Raw genomic sequence first — 15,733 nt, 5'->3', positions numbered from 1 at the left:
GTGGTTCAGTTACTTAGTACTGTACTAGTGCAAACAAAAGATAGTCTAGCCATTTATGAATTTTTTTTAACTAGAGCTATGTTATACTACTAGTACTGTGTACAGCCACACTACACTCTCAGGAAGGTGATGTCTAAAAATTCAACAGATCACATAGAAAACACTTGATCAATAAAGCTGTGGCTACCTGCTCTGGTAGCAGTGGATGAAAGCAGGCCTGCTGGCAGACAAGGCCAGGCAAGCTTGCAGGCCTAGGCCTCAAAATGGCCACAAGCCACATGGAGAGCCCCAACAACAACAGCAAGGCCACCCCAAAATACACACTTCCCCAACTCAATCCAATGGCATCCATGCCCAAAATGATGTCTAAAATCAACAGAACACACAGAAAACAGTAGATTACTAAAGCTGTGGCTACCTGCTCTGGTAGCAGTGGATGAAAGCAGGCCTGCTGGCAGACAAGGCCAGGCAAGCTTGCAGGCCTAGGCCTCAAAATGGCCACCAGCCACATGGCGAGCCCCAACAACATCAGCAAGGCCACCCCAAAATACACACTTCCCCAACTCAATCCAATGCCATCCATGCCCAAAATGATGTCTAAAATCAACAGAACACACAGAAAACAGTAGATTACTAAAGCTGTGGCTACCTGCTCTGGTAGCAGTGGATGAAAGCAGGCCTGCTGGCAGACAAGGCCAGGCAAGCTTGCAGGCCTAGGCCTCAAAATGGCCACCAGCCACATGGCGAGCCCCAACAACATCAGCAAGGCCACCCCAAAATACACACTTCCCCAACTCAATCCAATGCCATCCATGCCCAAAATGATGTCTAAAATCAACAGAACACACAGAAAACAGTAGATTACTAAAGCTGTGGCTACCTGCTCTGGTAGCAGTGGATGAAAGCAGGCCTGCTGGCAGACAAGGCCAGGCAAGCTTGCAGGCCTAGGCCTCAAAATGGCCACCAGCCACATGGAGAGCCCCAACAACATCAGCAAGGCCACCCCAAAATACACACTTCCCCAACTCAATCCAATGGCATCCATGCCCAAAATGATGTCTAAAATCAACAGAACACACAGAAAACAGTAGATTACTAAAGCTGTGGCTACCTGCTCTGGTAGCAGTGGATGAAAGCAGGCCTGCTGGCAGACAAGGCCAGGCAAGCTTGCAGGCCTAGGCCTCAAAATGGCCACCAGCCACATGGCGAGCCCCAACAACATCAGCAAGGCCACCCCAAAATACACACTTCCCCAACTCAATCCAATGCCATCCATGCCCAAAATGATGTCTAAAATCAACAGAACACACAGAAAACAGTAGATTACTAAAGCTGTGGCTACCTGCTCTGGTAGCAGTGGATGAAAGCAGGCCTGCTGGCAGACAAGGCCAGGCAAGCTTGCAGGCCTAGGCCTCAAAATGGCCACCAGCCACATGGAGAGCCCCAACAACATCAGCAAGGCCACCCCAAAATACACACTTCCCCAACTCAATCCAATGGCATCCATGCCCAAAATGATGTCTAAAATCAACAGAACACACAGAAAACAGTAGATTACTAAAGCTGTGGCTACCTGCTCTGGTAGCAGTGGATGAAAGCAGGCCTGCTGGCAGACAAGGCCAGGCAAGCTTGCAGGCCTAGGCCTCAAAATGGCCACCAGCCACATGGCGAGCCCCAACAACATCAGCAAGGCCACCCCAAAATACACACTTCCCCAACTCAATCCAATGCCATCCATGCCCAAAATGATGTCTAAAATCAACAGAACACACAGAAAACAGTAGATTACTAAAGCTGTGGCTACCTGCTCTGGTAGCAGTGGATGAAAGCAGGCCTGCTGGCAGACAAGGCCAGGCAAGCTTGCAGGCCTAGGCCTCAAAATGGCCACCAGCCACATGGAGAGCCCCAACAACATCAGCAAGGCCACCCCAAAATACACACTTCCCCAACTCAATCCAATGCCATCCATGCCCAAAATGATGTCTAAAATCAACAGAACACACAGAAAACAGTAGATTACTAAAGCTGTGGCTACCTGCTCTGGTAGCAGTGGATGAAAGCAGGCCTGCTGGCAGACAAGGCCAGGCAAGCTTGCAGGCCTAGGCCTCAAAATGGCCACCAGCCACATGGAGAGCCCCAACAACATCAGCAAGGCCACCCCAAAATACACACTTCCCCAACTCAATCCAATGGCATCCATGCCCAAAATGATGTCTAAAATCAACAGAACACACAGAAAACAGTAGATTACTAAAGCTGTGGCTACCTGCTCTGGTAGCAGTGGATGAAAGCAGGCCTGCTGGCAGACAAGGCCAGGCAAGCTTGCAGGCCTAGGCCTCAAAATGGCCACCAGCCACATGGCGAGCCCCAACAACATCAGCAAGGCCACCCCAAAATACACACTTCCCCAACTCAATCCAATGCCATCCATGCCCAAAATGATGTCTAAAATCAACAGAACACACAGAAAACAGTAGATTACTAAAGCTGTGGCTACCTGCTCTGGTAGCAGTGGATGAAAGCAGGCCTGCTGGCAGACAAGGCCAGGCAAGCTTGCAGGCCTAGGCCTCAAAATGGCCACCAGCCACATGGAGAGCCCCAACAACATCAGCAAGGCCACCCCAAAATACACACTTCCCCAACTCAATCCAATGGCATCCATGCCCAAAATGATGTCTAAAATCAACAGAACACACAGAAAACAGTAGATTACTAAAGCTGTGGCTACCTGCTCTGGTAGCAGTGGATGAAAGCAGGCCTGCTGGCAGACAAGGCCAGGCAAGCTTGCAGGCCTAGGCCTCAAAATGGCCACCAGCCACATGGCGAGCCCCAACAACATCAGCAAGGCCACCCCAAAATACACACTTCCCCAACTCAATCCAATGCCATCCATGCCCAAAATGATGTCTAAAATCAACAGAACACACAGAAAACAGTAGATTACTAAAGCTGTGGCTACCTGCTCTGGTAGCAGTGGATGAAAGCAGGCCTGCTGGCAGACAAGGCCAGGCAAGCTTGCAGGCCTAGGCCTCAAAATGGCCACCAGCCACATGGAGAGCCCCAACAACATCAGCAAGGCCACCCCAAAATACACACTTCCCCAACTCAATCCAATGGCATCCATGCCCAAAATGATGTCTAAAATCAACAGAACACACAGAAAACAGTAGATTACTAAAGCTGTGGCTACCTGCTCTGGTAGCAGTGGATGAAAGCAGGCCTGCTGGCAGACAAGGCCAGGCAAGCTTGCAGGCCTAGGCCTCAAAATGGCCACCAGCCACATGGAGAGCCCCAACAACATCAGCAAGGCCACCCCAAAATACACACTTCCCCAACTCAATCCAATGCCATCCATGCCCAAAATGATGTCTAAAATCAACAGAACACACAGAAAACAGTAGATTACTAAAGCTGTGGCTACCTGCTCTGGTAGCAGTGGATGAAAGCAGGCCTGCTGGCAGACAAGGCCAGGCAAGCTTGCAGGCCTAGGCCTCAAAATGGCCACCAGCCACATGTCCAGGCCCAACAACATCAGCAAGGCCACCCCAAAAAACACACTTCCCCAACTCAATCCAATGCCATCCATGCCCTAAATGTGATTGAAAATGAAATATATTCAAAAAACAAAAGGAACAGTTGCTTCATCATGCACACACACACCCATGAGGCCATGCCCATGGCTAGCTCGGGCCTACTACTACAACCCACAAAATTAAAATAAATTAAAAAAAAAAAAAAGGAATGATGATAATTAATTATCAAAAATAAATTGTAGTTACACAACAACTGCAATGCCCACAATCAAACACAACAACCACTTACTTGTAAAATATCCTATTCCAAAAATCCTGAAATCCAATTGCAATGATGCAGCAGACAAAAAGAGAGATCTTTCCAGCTCCAAATCCAAAGGCAGAATGAGCAGGAGATGGACAAAGCACTGGGAGGAGCCTGCTGGACAGGAACAGGAAGTTGGAGAATCTGTGTCACTTCCTCCCTCTCTCCACTTTGTAAAAAAAAAATGACTCCTGGAGTCCTTGCACAAAAAAGGAAAGCCAAATGTGAATGTAAGGAGTTCTTTTCATCCAAAATCAGTATTTGCAGATGGTTTCATGCTGCTAGAGCCGATATTCCTCTCCAAATTGTAAATTTTACATTGTTGAGTTCTCCAGCTTCACATTACTTCCGCCGGCGTGTCGAAAACGATATGATCGCGTTCTCTTCTTTGTCCCTGTCGCGTTGGATATGACGTGTTCGCGGTCTCTTTCTCCTGTTCGCGTTCGATTTCATGTGCCCGCGTCCTCATTCTCTGGCTCGCGATGTAGAATGACATGTTCGAGATCTCAATCTTCTCATACTCGCGCGGTGCATGATCGCGAGAAGAAATACCTGATCGCGCGACAAATGACGTGATCGCGTGAAAAATGACTTGAATGCGAGACAGCGCAAAATGGCTACCAAAATCCAACATCTCGTGGAGAACGCGACCGGGTCAAGAAAACTTGTCGGAGAACGCAGGGATTCAGGAAAAGGCGATCGCGCGCGCGCGAGAATGTATTGTTTTACAGCGCGAGCAAGAAAAAAATTATCGCTAAGCTGCGGAATGCGGAAATTTTGACATTTTCGCGCTTTCCGCGGAACGCGAGAATGCCAAAATATCGCAACTTCCGCGAACGGAACGGAATTTTGGCCCAGGCCTAGAAATTTCTCCAGATGGTCAGAAATGGAAATTTTTTTATGTTTAATTTTTTGACTGCAAATGACTATTCCATGTAAATTATCACTTTTGGAACAAAAACAAGTGTGTTTAGAGTCACTGTAATGCCTTAAATTGGTCGAAATAGAAGCTTCTGAATAGGAGAAATAGTCTGTAATAATGGCAATTTTGGTCACATTGAGGCTTTAAAAAGTAGTTCTTCAACATGAGGCACATTCCAAATGACATTTTGAATCAATTTTTCTACAGTCCAAAAAATCAATTTTCTGATAAAAAACGATGACCCGGGACCTGTCGAAATTTCTCCAGATGGTCAGAAATTGAAATTTTTTTATGCTTAATTTTTTGACTGCAAATGACTATTCCATGTAAAGTATCACTTTTGGAACAAAAACAAGTGTGTTTAGAGTCACTTTAATGCCTTAAATTGGTCGAAATAGAATCTTCTGAATAGGAGAAAAAGTCTGTAATAATGGCAATTTTGGTCACATTGGGGCTTTAAAAAGTAGTTCTTCAACATGAGGCACATTCCAAATGACATTTTGAATCAATTTTTCTACAGTCCAAAAAATCAATTTTCTGATGAAAAACGATGACCCGGGACCCGTCGACATTTCTCCAGATGGTCAGAAATGGAAATTTTTGTATGTTTAAGTTTTATGACTGCAAATGACTATTCCATGTAAAGTATCACTTTTGGAACAAAAACAAGTGTGTTTAGAGTCACTTTAATGCCTTAAATTGGTTGAAATAGAAGCTTCTGAATAGGAGAAAAAGTCTGTAATAATGGCAATTTTGGGTACATTGGGGCTTTAAAAAGTAGTTCTTCAACATGAGGCACATTCCAAATGACATTTTGAATCAATTTTTCTACAGTCCAAAAAAATCTATTTTCTGATGAAAAACGATGACCCGTGACCTGTCGAAATTTCTCCAGATGGTCAGAAATGGAAATTTTTTTATGTTTAATTTTTTGACTGCAAATGACTATTCCATGTAAATTATCACTTTTGGAACAAAAACAAGTGTGTTTAGAGTCACTTTAATGCCTTAAATTGGTCGAAATAGAAGCTTCTGAATAGGAGAAAAAGTCTGTAATAATGGCAATTTTGGTCACATTGGGGCTTTAAAAAGTAGTTCTTCAACATGAGGCACATTCCAAATGACATTTTTAATCAATTTTTCTACATTCCAAAAAATCAATTTTCTGATGAAAAACGATGACCCGGGACCTGTCGACATTTCTCCAGATGGTCAGAAATGGAATTTTTTTTATGTTTAAGTTTTTTGACTGCAAATGACTATTCCATGTAAAGTATCACTTTTGGAACAAAAACAAGTGTGTTTAGAGTCACTTTAATGCCTTAAATTGGTCGAAATAGAAGCTTCTGAATTGGAGAAAAAGTCTGTAATAATGGCAATTTTGGTCACATTGGGGCTTTAAAAAGTAGTTCTTCAACATGAGGCACATTCCAAATGACATTTTGAATCAATTTTTCTACAGTCCAAAAAATCAATTTTCTGATGAAAAACGATGACCCGGGACCTGTCGACATTTCTCCAGATTGTCAGAAATTGAATTTTTTTTATGTTTAAGTTTTTTGACTGCAAATGACTATTGCATGTAAAGTATCACTTTTGGAACAAAAACAAGTGTGTTTAGAGTCACTTTAATACCTTAAATTGGTTGAAATAGAAGCTTCTGAATAGGAGAAAAAGTCTGTAATAATGGCAATTGTGGTCACATTGGGGCTTTAAAAAGTAGTTCTTCAACATGAGGCACATTCCAAATGACATTTTGAATCAATTTTTCTACAGTCCAAAAAAATCAATTTTCTGATGAAAAACGATGACCCGACCTGTCGAAATTTCTCCAGATGGTCAGAAATGGAAATTTTTTTATGTTTAATTTTTTGACTGCAAATGACTATTCCATGTAAATTATCACTTTTGGAACAATAACAAGTGTGTTTCGAGTCACTTTAATGCCTTAAATTGGTCAAAATAGAAGCTTCTGAATAGGAGAAAAAGTCTGTAATAATGGCAATTTTGGTCACATTGGGGCTTTAAAAAGTAGTTCTTCAACATGAGGCACATTCCAAATGACATTTTGAATCAATTTTTCTACAGTCCAAAAAATCAATTTTCTGATGAAAAACGATGACCCGGGACCTGTCGACATTTCTCCAGATTGTCAGAAATTGAATTTTTTTTATGTTTAAGTTTTTTGACTGCAAATGACTATTGCATGTAAAGTATCACTTTTGGAACAAAAACAAGTGTGTTTAGAGTCACTTTAATACCTTAAATTGGTTGAAATAGAAGCTTCTGAATAGGAGAAAAAGTCTGTAATAATGGCAATTTTGGTCACATTGGGGCTTTAAAAAGTAGTTCTTCAACATGAGGCACATTCCAAATGACATTTTGAATCAATTTTTCTAAAGTCCAAAAAAATCAATTTTCTGATGAAAAACGATGACCCGACCTGTCGAAATTTCTCCAGATGGTCAGAAATGGAAATTTTTTTATGTTTAATTTTTTGACTGCAAATGACTATTCCATGTAAATTATCACTTTTGGAACAAAAACAAGTGTGTTTAGAGTCACTTTAATGCCTTAAATTGGTCGAAATAGAAGCTTCTGAATAGGAGAAAAAGTCTGTAATAATGGCAATTTTGGTCACATTGGGGCTTTAAAAAGTAGTTCTTCAACATGAGGCACATTCCAAATGACATTTTGAATCAATTTTTCTACAGTCCAATCAATCAATTTTCTGATGAAAAACTATGACCCGTGACCTGTCGAAATTTCTCCAGATGGTCAGAAATGGAAATTTTTTTATGTTTAATTTTTTGACTGCAAATGACTATTCCATGTAAATTATCACTTTTGGAACAAAAACAAGTGTGTTTAGAGTCACTTTAATGCCTGAAATTGGTCGAAATAGAAGCTTCTGAATAGGAGAAAATGTCTGTAATAAGGCAATTTTGGTCACATTAAGGCTTTAAAAAGTAGTTATTCAACATGAGGCACAATCCAAATGACATTTTAAATCAATTTTTCTACAGTCGAAAAAATCAATTTTCTGATGAAAAACGATGACCCGGGACCTGTCGAAAATCCTCCAGATGGTCAGAAATGGAAATTTTTTTATGTTTAATTTTTTGACTGCAAATGACTATTCCATGTAAATTATCACTTTTGGAACAAAAACAAGTGTGTTTAGAGTCACTGTAATGCCTTAAATTGGTCGAAATAGAAGCTTCTGAATAGGAGAAATAGTCTGTAATAATGGCAATTTTGGTCACATTGAGGCTTTAAAAAGTAGTTCTTCAACATGAGGCACATTCCAAATGACATTTTGAATCAATTTTTCTACAGTCCAAAAAATCAATTTTCTGATAAAAAACGATGACCCGTGACCTGTCGAAATTTCTCCAGATGGTCAGAAATGGAAAAAATTTTATGTTTAATTTTTTGACTGCAAATGACTATTCCATGTAAATTATCACTTTTGGAAAAAAAAACAAGTGTGTTTAGAGTCACTTTAATGCCTTAAATTGGTCGAAATAGAAGCTTCTGAATAGGAGAAAAAGTCTGTAATAATGGCAATTTTGGTCACATTGGGGCTTTAAAAAGTAGTTCTTCAACATGAGGCACATTCCAAATGACATTTTGAATCCATTTTTCTACAGTCCAAAAAATCAATTTTCTGATGAAAAACGATGACCCGTGACCTGTCGAAATTTCTCCAGATGGTCAGAAATGGAAATTTTTTAATGTTTAATTTTTCGACTGCAAATGACTATTCCATGTAAATTATCACTTTTGGAACAAAAACAAGTGTGTTTAGAGTCACTTTAATGCCTTAAATTGGTCGAAATAGAAGCTTCTGAATAGGAGAAAAAGTCTGTAATAATGGCAATTTTGGTCACATTGGGGCTTTAAAAAGTAGTTCTTCAACATGAGGCACATTCCAAATGACATTTTGAATCAATTTTTCTACAGTCCAAAAAATCAATTTTCTGATGAAAAACGATGACCCGGGACCTGTCGACATTTCTCCAGATTGTCAGAAATTGAATTTTTTTTATGTTTAAGTTTTTTGACTGCAAATGACTATTGCATGTAAAGTATCACTTTTGGAACAAAAACAAGTGTGTTTAGAGTCACTTTAATACCTTAAATTGGTTGAAATAGAAGCTTCTGAATAGGAGAAAAAGTCTGTAATAATGGCAATTTTGGTCACATTGGGGCTTTAAAAAGTAGTTCTTCAACATGAGGCACATTCCAAATGACATTTTGAATCAATTTTTCTAAAGTCCAAAAAAATCAATTTTCTGATGAAAAACGATGACCCGACCTGTCGAAATTTCTCCAGATGGTCATAAATGGAAATTTTTTTATGTTTAATTTTTTGACTGCAAATGACTATTCCATGTAAATTATCACTTTTGGAACAAAAACAAGTGTGTTTAGAGTCACTTTAATGCCTTAAATTGGTCGAAATAGAAGCTTCTCAATAGGAGAAAAAGTCTGTAATAATGGCAATTTTGGTCACATTGGGGCTTTAAAAAGTAGTTCTTCAACATGAGGCACATTCCAAATGACATTTTGAATCAATTTTTCTACAGTCCAATAAATCAATTTTCTGATGAAAAACTATGACCCGTGACCTGTCGAAATTTCTCCAGATGGTCAGAAATGGAAATTTTTTTATGTTTAATTTTTTGACTGCAAATGACTATTCCATGTAAATTATCACTTTTGGAACAAAAACAAGTGTGTTTAGAGTCACTTTAATGCCTGAAATTGGTCGAAATAGAAGCTTCTGAATAGGAGAAAATGTCTGTAATAAGGCAATTTTGGTCACATTGAGGCTTTAAAAAGTAGTTATTCAACATGAGGCACAATCCAAATGACATTTTAAATCAATTTTTCTACAGTCGAAAAAATCAATTTTCTGATGAAAAACGATGACCCGGGACCTGTCGAAATTTCTCCAGATGGTCAGAAATGGAAATTTTTTTATGTTTAAGTTTTTTGACTGCAAATGACTATTCCATGTAAAGTATCACTTTTGGAACAAAAACAAGTGTGTTTAGAGTCACTTTAATGCCTTAAATTGGTTGAAAATAGAAGCTTCTGAATAGGAGAAAAAGTCTGTAATAATGGCAATTTTGGTCACATTGGGGCTTTAAAAAGTAGTTCTTCAACATGAGGCACATTCCAAATGACATTTTGAATCAATTTTTCTACAGTCCAAAAAATCAATTTTCTGATGAAAAACGATGACCCGGGACCTGTCGACATTTCTCCAGATGGTCAGAAATGGAAATTTTTTTATGTTTAAGTTTTTTGACTGCAAATGACTATTCCATGTAAAGTATCACTTTTGGAACAAAAACAAGTGTGTTTAGAGTCACTTTAATGCCTTAAATTGGTTGAAAATAGAAGCTTCTGAATAGGAGAAAAAGTCTGTAATAATGGCAATTTTGGGTACATTGGGGCTTTAAAAAGTAGTTCTTCAACATGAGGCACATTCCAAATGACATTTTGAATCAATTTTTCTACAGTCCAAAAAAATCAATTTTCTGATGAAAAACGATGACCCGTGACCTGTCGAAATTTCTCCAGATGGTCAGAAATGGAAATTTTTTTATGTTTAATTTTTTGACTGCAAATGACTATTCCATGTAAATTATCACTTTTGGAACAAAAACAAGTGTGTTTAGAGTCACTTTAATGCCTTAAATTGGTCGAAATAGAAGCTTCTGAATAGGAGAAAAAGTCTGTAATAATGGCAATTTTGGTCACATTGGGGCTTTAAAAAGTAGTTCTTCAACATGAGGCACATTCCAAATGACATTTTGAATCAATTTTTCTACAGTCCAAAAAATCAATTTTCTGATGAAAAACGATGACCCGGGACCTGTCGACATTTCTCCAGATGGTCAGAAATGGAAATTTTTTTATGTTTAAGTTTTTTGACTGCAAATGACTATTCCATGTAAAGTATCACTTTTGGAACAAAAACAAGTGTGTTTAGAGTCACTTTAATGCCTTAAATTGGTCGAAATAGAAGCTTCTGAATAGGAGAAAAAGTCTGTAATAATGGCAATTTTGGTCACATTGGGGCTTTAAAAAGTAGTTCTTCAACATGAGGCACATTCCAAATGACATTTTGAATCAATTTTTCTACAGTCCAATAAATCAATTTTCTGATGAAAAACGATGACCCGTGACCTGTCGAAATTTCTCCAGATGGTCAGAAATGGAAAAATTTGTATGTTTAATTTTTTGACTGCAAATGACTATTCCATGTAAATTATCACTTTTGGAACAAAAACAAGTGTGTTTAGAGTCACTTTAATGCCTGAAATTGGTCGAAATAGAAGCTTCTGAATAGGAGAAAATGTCTGTAATAAGGCAATTTTGGTCACATTGAGGCTTTAAAAAGTAGTTATTCAACATGAGGCACAATCCAAATGACATTTTGAATCAATTTTTCTACAGTCCAAAAAATCAATTTTCTGATGAAAAACGATGACCCGGGACCTGTCGACATTTCTCCAGATGGTCAGAAATGGAAATTTTTTTATGTTTAAGTTTTCTGACTGCAAATGACTATTCCATGTAAAGTATCACTTTTGGAACAAAAACAAGTGTGTTTAGAGTCACTTTAATGCCTGAAATAGGCCAAAATAGAAGCTTCTGAATAGGAGAAAATGTCTGTAATAATGGCAATTTTGGTCACATTGAGGCTTCATAAAGTAGTTATTCAACATGAGGCACAATCCAAATGACATTTTGAATCAATTTTTCTACAGTCCAAAAAATCAATTTTCTGATGAAAAACGATGACCCGTGACCTGTCGAAATTTCTCCAGCTGGTCAGAAATGGACATTTTTTAATGTTTAATTTTTTGACTGCAAATGACTATTCCATGTAAATTATCACTTTTGGAACAAAAATAAGTGTGTTTAGAGTCACTTTAATGCCTGAAATTGGTCGAAATAGAAGCTTCTGAATAGGAGAAAAAGTCTGTAATAATGTCAATTTTGGTCACATTGAGGCTTTAAAAAGTAGTTATTCAACATGAGGCACATTCCAAATGACATTTGGAATCAATTATTCTACAGTCCAAAACATCAATTTTCTGATGAAAAACGATGACCCGTGACCTGTTGAAATTTCTACAGATGGTCAGAAATGGACATTTTTTAAAGTTTAGGTTTTTGACTGCAAATGACTATTCCATGTAAATTATCACTTTTGGAACAAAAACAAGTGTTTTTAGAGTCACTTTAATGCCTGAAATTGGTCGAAATAGAATCTTCTGAATAGGAGAAAAAGTCTGTAATGATGGCAATTTTGGTCACATTGAGGCTTTAAAAAGTAGTTATTCAACATGAGGCACATTCCAAATGACATTTGGAATCAATTTTTCTACAGTCCAAAAAATCTACTTTCTGATGAAAAACGATGACCCGTGACCTGTCGAAATTTCTCCAGATGGTCAGAAATGGAAATTATTAATGTTGAATTTTTTGACTGCAATTGACTATTCCATGTAAATTATCACTTTTGGAACAAAAATAAGTGTGTTTTCAGTCACTTTAATGCCTGAAATTGGTCGAAATAGAAGCTTCTGAATAGGAGCAATAGTTTGCAATAATGGCAATTTTGGTCACATTGAGGCTTCATAAAGTAATTATTCAACATGAGGCACAATCCAAATGACATTTTGAATAGATTTTTCTACATTCCAAAAAATCAACTTTCTGATGAAAAACGATGACCCGTGACCTGTCGAAATTTCTTCAGATGGTCAGAAATGGAATTTTTTTAAAGTTTAATTTTTTGACTGCAAATGACTATTCAATCTAAATTATCACTTTTGGAACAAAAACAAGTGTGTTTAGACTCACTTCAATGTCAGAAATTGGTCGAAATAGAAGCTTCTGAATAGGAGAAAATGTCTGTAATAATGGCAATTTTGGTCACATTGAGGCTTTAAAAAGTAGTTATTCAACATGAGGCACATTCCAAAAGACATTTTGAATCAATTTTTCCACAGTCCAAAAATTCAATTTTCTGATGAAAAACGATGACCTGTCGAAATTTCTCCAGATGGTCAGAAATGGAAATTTTTTAAAGTTTAATTTTTTGACTGCAAATGACTATTCCATGTAAATTATCACTTTTGGAACAAAAACAAGTGTGTTTAGAGCCACTTTAATGCCTGAAATTGGTCGAAATAGAAGCTTCTGAATAGGAGAAAAAGTCTGTAATAATTGCAATTTTGGTCACATTGAGGCTTTAAAAAGTAGTTGTTCAACATGAGGCACATTCCAAATGACATTTGGAATCAATTTTTCTACAGTCCACAAAATCAATTTTCTGATGAAAAACGATGACCCAGGATCTGTCGAAATTTCTCCAGATGGTCAGAAATGGAAATTTTTAATGTTTAAGTTTTATTACTGCAAATGACTATTCCATGTAAATTATCACTTTTGGAACAAAAACAATTGTGTTGAGAGTCACTTTAATGCCGGAAATTGGTCGAAATAGAGGCTTCTGAATAGGAGAAAATGTCTGTAATAATGGCAATTTTGGTCACATTGAGGCTTTAAGAAGTAGTTATTCAACATGAGGCACATTCCAAATGACCTTTGGAATAAATTTTTCTACAGTCCAAAAAATCAATTTTCTGATGAAAAACGATGACCCGTGACCTGTCGAAATTTCTCCAGATGGTCAGAAATTCCCGTATCTAGTATTTAAGTCAGATGCAAGCCTCAGGGGCTCGGGCACCAGATGTGGTTCCTTCTTAACTGGTAGGAGATGGTCAAGATGCAGTTGTAAATGCACATAATTTGTTTAGAGATTCTTGCAGGCTCCTTTCCAGTCCAAAGCTTGGTGTAAAATAGGGTCAGATGTACAGCCCTCCTATGAATGGACAATCTCACCAAGGTCAGGTATATAAAACAACTGGAATGCACAAGATTGAAGCACCTAGCAGAATTAGACATAGCAATGTTGGAATTCTTTCTCCATCAGGTGATATCTCTAGCGGCGGTGTATCTTCTGACACCATGCAATATGGAGGCGGACTCATACTCAAGAAAACTGTATGAGAGGGGCATTTGATGTCTAGATTGTTAGGTGACCTATAAATATAGATCGGTTTGCTTCCCGGTTGACAGTTCAGTTACAGAGATGCTTCAGCTCTAAACCAAATATTGAATGGTTAGTGACAGAGGGCCTGATTACGAGTTTGACAAATGGGATTCTCTGTCACAAACTTGACAGATATCCTGTTGCGCATATTACAATTCCACCATTTCCTATGGGACTTGTAATAAGCAGATGTTTGTGATGGAGTATCTCATCCACCAAATTTGTAATCAGGCCCAGACTCTTTTCTTCAGGATTAGTCTAGTGAAAATCACTATGCTTTCCCCATGATATCCAGGTGTGTGGCACATGTTTGCAGACAATTGCAAATAGTGGTTGTGATAGAATCTCTGTGAATGTCATAAATTTGGAACCCCTCCCTTCTGGCACTTTCTGTGGATTGCCCAATTTGTCTGCCGGCTTCCTACAGCTATTGAGGCGCCCTCACAGCCAATATCACACTCTTGTTCAGGAGGGGAAGCTGCCCTGGTGGCATGGATCATTTCTAGTTCCTACTTACAGACATGCCAGGACTTTTGTAGTCTGCTTGCGGTTATATCAGGGTCTCCTGGGCACAGGACAGAGTTGTAGCCTATAATTCGGCCTTGGGTATGGAGTGGCATATGTGTGGAACAGCGTATTAATACGATTTTGTTAGATGTCACAGACCAGCTACATTTCTTAGCATCCTTGGTGCCTAGCCAGGAACCCTATAGGATTATTAATGGGTACACGTCAGCAATATCCGTGAGACATCCGAAGGTTGAAGGACAGCCAGTTGGGGGAACACCTTTTAGTTTGCAGATTATTAAAGGGAATTAGATATGCAAATACTACTGAATCCAGGGACTATTGGTTATTGGATGTTCATTTAGTTTTACAGTTGTTCCACCCCTGGGAGGATGACAGACTTTCTGACCAGGATACGCTTGGACCTTTTTCATGATCTTTTAGGCCACCGAAGGGGAGCACATAGGGGCCAGAGTCTTCCTCACTGTAGCTGCGACAGGAAGTCTCCACTGGACATGATGCATTTTTATTGTTCTGTAGTTTTTACGAGGTGCCAAGGAAGTCCTACCTTAGTGCAATCCTATAAAAAAAGGCACTGACCTGCTGGTCTCTCCATACTAGTGTTGGAGGGTGGCTTACACATTATAAAGAAACACATGGTTGACTCTGTTTACATAACTAAAGCAATCTAGGCAGCATGACTACTTCTGCGGCCGCCACTCGAGCCGTTGGAGCAAGAGACAATCTGCTCCGGAAAGCAACCTGTTGCCTCAAGCATGCTAGTGAAGCCCATAAATTGCATTACAGTATGTCTTTCTCCTTTTGGAAAAGGCTCATCCTCTAGATATCTAAATATGTTTGTTTCCTATGTTATAGTTATAGTAAGGTGTAATGGTTGAGCATCCTTCACAGTGGGGAAAGACAGAACATGGCCTAGTTTACACTCCAGTCACTCAGCAATTCACTTTTCTGCAACACTGCAAAATGGGATTCAGATTTCCCCTGGCATCTCCTATGTATAATGTCATATTGTCCACGTATAAGGAGATCAATTGAATTCCATTCCTTAAAGGGAACCCCGGGCTATTCTAGATCTCCTCAGAACCTCAGCAATTGGTTCCATTGAAAGAGAAATGAGGATGGTAGATAGAGCCATTCCCATAGTGTTCCCATTTCATTATTCCACTTTTGTTAATTGGATCCATCCATTCTGGCTTTTGCACTGGGACATCTATGTATAGTAATTGAATCCATTAAAGCATATAGTTGCTTATTCCAAACAAATGTTATGAATAAGTACCTTCACATCAATGCATCAAAAG

Source organism: Triturus cristatus, chromosome 10 (genome assembly GCF_964204655.1).
Source record: "Triturus cristatus chromosome 10, aTriCri1.1, whole genome shotgun sequence".
NCBI lineage: Eukaryota > Metazoa > Chordata > Amphibia > Caudata > Salamandridae > Triturus > Triturus cristatus.
This window is presented reverse-complemented; position numbering follows the sequence as displayed.